The sequence below is a fragment of the Fukomys damarensis genome, unplaced genomic scaffold (assembly GCF_012274545.1).
Source record: "Fukomys damarensis isolate Sample0158 unplaced genomic scaffold, DMR_v1.0_HiC HiC_scaffold_8, whole genome shotgun sequence".
NCBI classification, from domain to species: Eukaryota; Metazoa; Chordata; class Mammalia; order Rodentia; family Bathyergidae; genus Fukomys; species Fukomys damarensis.
The window spans coordinates 2,382,684-2,388,907 of NW_022900920.1; positions in this window are offsets into that span (position 1 = coordinate 2,382,684).

The window sequence follows — 6,224 nt, forward strand, 5'->3', positions numbered from 1 at the left end:
GCCCCCCCCCCCCAATTCATTAGCCTCATGTACTGGCTTTGGTTCCCCTACCACTAGTCTACTGCGGAATGAACACTCAGCCAAATTCCAGGCAAAAGATGCTGATAGGCCCAACTAGGACAGGGCGGACCTTTGATGTTTTGTCTCTTCCTGGACTAAGACTGAAGTCCCACATATATGCAGTGATTAAAAGCCTGCATTTGGAAACAAAATATTTGAGTTCTATTTCTATCTCTACAAGATGTGTTGTGTTGAGTAATTCATGAAATCCCTTTGTGCCTCTGTTTTTTCATTTTAAAATGGGGGGTGATTTTCGTAGCTCCTACTTCACAGTGTTAATGTGGAAAGTAAATAAGACAAGGGCGGAAAGCAGCTGGCACCGTGCCTGGCACTCAGTACTCTGCAAATGCTAGTTGTTCCTATTGAGCCACTTCCATGCTTGCCCGAAGGCTGACTGGCAGAGTGGTGGTGAATCCTATCCTTGGTCGAGGATTCCAACCTCACAGGTGAGGCCTCTCCTCCCCTCAACAGCTGGTCCACCCCGTTCTCTATCACAGGTCTGGCAGGAGAAACCTTTAGCACCTCCTGAGCCTCCTCCTGATTGTCTGGCCTCAGCGATATGAGTTAGCTGCGGGGTGTTCCTGTGGTCTTGATCTTGTCCTGCCTGACTCTGCTGGGGGTAAAGGGCTGAGCTTTGACAGTCAAATGCTTTCACCACTTGCCCAGGCCCAGACTGTGGCCCCTGGCTCTGTCACAAAATGCCCAGAGTCCAGGCCACTTCATGGCCCAAGGACTCCTTGGGGGCTGAATTAATGAGCCCTACAGCCACCCAGGTTCCAACCTAGCACCTCCCAAGTGGGAGCTCATTCCCTGAATAGCCTCATTTCCGGACGACCTAATGGAAGTCACCTTGGGAGCAAGACTGGAGGAGGGAGCCACATGGTTCAGAGATGTGTCTGTCACAAAGCTGGCCCCACAGTGCTTTACATAACAGCTGCCTAACAGCCTAACACGGTGTGGGTAATTGTGTCACAGAGTGAGCAGCACTAGACTGTGAGTCAGGAGACCTAAGTTCTAACTTAGTACTGCCATCATCTAACATCTGTGTGACCTGGGGCAAATCACTTCCCCTCTCTGGGCCTTGGTTACCTTCTCTGTAAAATGAGAAGCCTAGAGCAAATGGTCTTCCTGGCCTCTTCCAGCTCAGGCATACAATTACAGCACACTGCCAGGTCTATAGTAGATGTCCAGGGAATGTTTATCTAGTAATTTAATCATAAGATTCAAGGCTGCATTCTGCAGGTACTGACACCCACCTGCTTTCGTGCTATACACGTTGCCTCTGGGCTCAGTGGATTTGTGTGAAGTGTCAGCCCATGGCCTGATACATAGTGAATGTTAAACAAACGTGAGCTGAGTCCATAATTCAGTACTGCACAGGAGCCTGGAGAATGAAGATAGAGCAGGGTTTCACTCTGAACAGTAAGTGCTGGTCATGCTATTTCAGTGTAAGCAATATGTTCCTCCTTGTCACACGCTTCTGGCCTTCCTTCCTGGCCATACTGAGAGTCACTGCATTGGGGCTTAGAGAATCAACCAACATTATCCTTGTCCCCTGAACAATCTAGGCTCTGATTTTGTTCACACTGTTCCCTCTGCCTAGAATTGCCAGGCAGCAGGAACTAGAATTTCACCCCACTGACAAGGGAATAAATAAGTCAGTTTAGTGCTGTATCACTGGGGCCTATAGGTGACACGGGGTTCCTGAGTCAGAGATAAAATAGCACAAGCATTGTCTTAGCTACTTTTCTCATTGCTGAGACAAAATGCCCACACTCAAAGTAAAGGGGAAAAGGTTTATTTATCTTACAGTTAATAGAGGTTTCAGTCCATAATGGGCTGGCTCCAAGGCAGAGCGGCACATGGCAGAGGGCAGAAGTTCATGCTGGACTGAAGACAGAAAAGCTACAGGGAAATTAGCAGCTTCTTTCTGCCTGTTTTACTCTCATCTAAGTTACCAGGATTAGGGCAGTGCCAAACCAATCAGTAGATTTAGTAACCACACAGTTTAATCTCAGTATCACACACTCTAGATTCAGCCACCTCTGAAAAAGCCCCACTGTGACCACACGAGGCTTTTGGGGGACATCTAAACACAAGCCCTAGCAAGCATCATAGTTATGCCAGTTCCCCTGTCTTCAGTTCTCACGGGGACAACACAGAGGCCTGGATGGACATTACACATGCATTTGTGACCTGGCTGAGAAGCACTGAACACCAGGAGCCCGCCGCAGCTCCTACCACCATTCCTATTGTAAGCAGCCCTGCTCCTCGCAGGAAGACTTTCCCTCATCTGTCCAGGTTGCTGGCTGCAAACACAGCCCTGAGGAATGGTTGAGTAAAGAGCCCCCATGCCCTTGTGTTCTTGGCATACTCCGCAATAGCATTCAGGGATCCCTCTTCCCAACAAGTGCTATCCCACGTCTGCCTGTCCATATTCTACGCATCCTCAAATGACAACTATGTTTGATGATTTCCCCAGTCCTTCCTTCACAGTGCTCTTTCTCCTGCTTTTTTGGTTTCTTTATAACCCTCATCAATGCCTGGTTTTTTTGTTTTTTTTGTTCACAACAGTCCGTCCACTTCGGCAGCATGCAAACACACAGGCTGGACTAGAACCTCTTCATTTGGGTTTGCCACACCCAGTGTTTGCAACTGGCAGGTGCTTAAACCAGATTTGTTGAGTTGGGCAGAATCAAGATCTTTCCGCATGGCTATGCTTTCTCAAAGTCTGCTCCACCGCCCTTTGGAATGCTTCCAGGATTCCAGAGGCTAAAAATATCGCCCCAAAGCCATAGCAGGGATCTTCCTTGTATGGAGGGCCTTGGTTCTTGAGGCTCAAAGTTTATGCCCACCAGGTGGCGCCCCGACCCTCACATAGCCTGACAGCTTTTTTAGACGACGGAAAAGATTCTCTTAGTTTGTTCCCTTAGGTCTCCTGCTCACAGAAATCCCGTCATCACCAGCTGGGTGTGGTGGCTCACATCTGTAGTTCCAGCACTTGGAAAACTGAGACAGATGGATTGCTGTGCGTTCAAGGCCAGCCTGTGCTACATAGTGAGTTCAAGACCAGCCCAAACTACTTAGTGAGAGACCCTGTTGCAAACAGACAAACAAATCTTGTCATCAGTCTAGTACACAGGTGCAGTCTCTGGCTGCCCATCTGACCCTCAGATCTAGGGAAAATCAACAACAAGAGGGGACTGAGAATGTCCCTCCAATCTGTACTAAGGGATGCTGAAGGAAAAGCCCTGAAACCGCACTTAGAGTTAGTGTTTCATCGCTGGAATGATGAAAGGAGGAGAGCTTAAAGGAGGAGAGGTTTACTTGGGCTAACGGTTTCAGAGGTTTCAGCCTGTGGTCAGCTGTAAGGCAGAAACATCATGGTGCCCGAGAGAAGCAGAGAGGAAGGGACAAAGCCAGGTTGGAAGGAGCTAGGGACCAATGGAGTCCCCAGTTCATGTCCCCAAGACCCACCCAGAAGTGTTTCTCAAGCCAATCAAGTTGATAGTCATGATTACCACAAAAGTTGAAGTTCTTTGGGCAAGTGTCTAACCCTTGTGGCTTCCTGTGAGAAAAGAAAATGTGGGAAATATGTAAAAGTACCTAAAATGTGGGTGTGGAATCAGTCCCACTGGGCTCCTGCTTAAAGGGTCCCTACTGGTTCTGTGAACATGGTCAGTTCCTCTAAACCTGTAAGTGCTGCTTTCTCTATCAGTGAATCAGAACTAATAACAAATATTTTAAAGAGCAGTATAAAGATCAAGTAGAACAGTAAACATAGAGTGCTTGTCACAGTGCCTAGTATATAATAGGCATTCAATTACTAGAAATCACATATATCTTTTATACCCCTAGCTTCTAAAATGGTGCCCAGCCCCTAATAAGTGATCGATCTCAATATCTATTTGCTGAATAAAAGAATTTACAGATGAAGAAACTGAGGCACAAAGGGGCTAAGTAGTCCTTCCCTCTAGGTCCTGGAGGAATAGTGAAGCAATGATGTGTAGCTAGACAATCTGACTCCAGACCCTGAACCTCCACGCTGTGCTATTGTACACAAATATGGGGTTAAACATCACCATTTGTTCATTAAAATAGACAATCAGGGCTTTCTCAAGCACCGGTTTGTGGGCTGAGTTGGCAGTGCAGGCATTAGCCCTCCTACAAGAAGTTTTGTGTTTTTGTTTTTCTCCAGAAGGCAAACCAGGCTGCTGGAAGAGAGACCTGCTCAGCTAGGCCAGGAGCTGGTGGATTCATCTTCTGACTGGGAGATGGAAAACTGGATCTCCAGTGTAGGTTCAGCTGGAGACCCCATGCAAGGATGGTCTCCAGTGTAAGTGGGGCCCTCACAGTTCCACTGCTGTTTCTGCAGACATCCACTCCACTTATATTTGCGGGGGAGTCTCCTATGCACCTGGTCCAAGATGGGTTAGACATGTTAACCAACGGTTACCATTGTGGCAGTCTTAGAACTACTGCAGAGGGATGTCCAAATGGGGGCCCAGGCAAGAAAGTAATCAAAAGCTGGAGGTGGGGTGGGGTCTGGACCCAAGCTGGCAGCATTTAACCTGGACACTGAAGAAGTAGGAGTTTTCCAGACAAGTGGGATCTAGGAATGAAGACTATTCTGAGCTTATTTGGGGGAATTTAAGAGGTTTTGTGGGGTTGGCATCTGGGTGCAGGGGGAGAGTGTAAGGGAAAAAAATGGAAGTAAGGAAGGAAATAGAAAATGAGGCAGTTGAAAGTTGACGGGAGCAGATTGTGAAATATGCCACCTAGAAAAGAGAGGACTCTATCTTGTGGTCAGTAAAGAAAGCTGTGTAATGAACAACCTGGTATGTTTCAGAAGGTTGGGAAGCACATAAAGGTTGGATGTGGCCAGACGTGGTGGCATATGCCTACAATCCTAACCCTTGCGAGGCTGAGGCAGAAGGATCACTATGAGTTCAAGAACAACCTGGACTGAATAGCAAAACTGTGTCTCAAAAACAAACAAAGAAACAAACAAAACAACAAAACAAAAGGTTGGATTGGAAGGGGTGAGGAGAGCAGCAATAACCACTAGTTTCAGGAAATTGAACCGAACCCCCCCAAACTTTGTTCTGCTGTTCAAGAGAGAAATAACTTTCTATCTCTTGGGCTGTTCTAAGGCTTGAATGAGAACCACAAGGAGCACTGGCACAGTACTATTAATGCAAAGCACCCCTGAGCTCCTCACAGGCTGGCTGGCCAAATAGTTAAACACGTGGGCTTATTATCTCTTGGACTGGGTTAGTGTCTTGGCCACAACAATTGGCATGTTTTAGGGTAGGCAAGGTGAGAAGATGGCCAGCAGAGAATTGGATAAAAGGGAGAGGTTGCCATGATTTGTGGTCAGTGGAGGGAGGGTAGTGGAACCTCTGGTAAGTCAAGGTCCTTTACTCTGACCCCGGGAACTCTATGGTGAGTCTGGCAGTCTGAGCTCTGTAGGACAGGATGAGCTTGGGCTCTGGCAGTCCAGGAGCAGTACTGCTCTTTTCCGGCCCAAGTAGGACCAGGGGGTCTGGGGATTTAGCTCAGTGGTGCCGCCACCTGCCTCACAAGGAACAAGGACCCCGAGTTCGATCCCCAGTACCAAAAAAAAAAAGGAAAAAAACTTGAGATACATAATTTCTCTCCTTATTTTCCAGGTAGGGAGGCCAAGGGGATCTAGACAGGGGCAATGACAAGAGAAACGGGAAAGAAAGGGGGCTGGCCAGAGGCTGAGAGAACGCTGGAGAAGCCGTCCTCCCCTCGAAGACAGACAGGGCACATAGGCAGGACGCATAGGGGCGACACCAGCCGTGCCAAGCTTGGCCTAGTGGCTTAGGCAGGCCAAGTTAAAGGGCGCGGGGACGCTCCGTCCTACCCCGGTGATGAAGGAATCCGAGCAGAGCTTGGCGCGCTGGAGAAAGGGTGGGGGGGCGCCAGGGTGGAGAGCCAGACGGAAAGAGGGGTGGCAGGAAGCCGGGAGCAGCGATCAGGGGGTGGAGACCTTGGAGGGGAAGGGGAAAGGGTGGGTAGGAGGGGTGGAGTGGAGAGAGGAGAGGAGCTCTAGGAGAGAGGGTGGGGACAAGCTGAGAAGCAGAAGAAAGGACCAGAGGAATCCAGGGCGAAGGCCGCGGCGGGCTCAGCGGGGACCT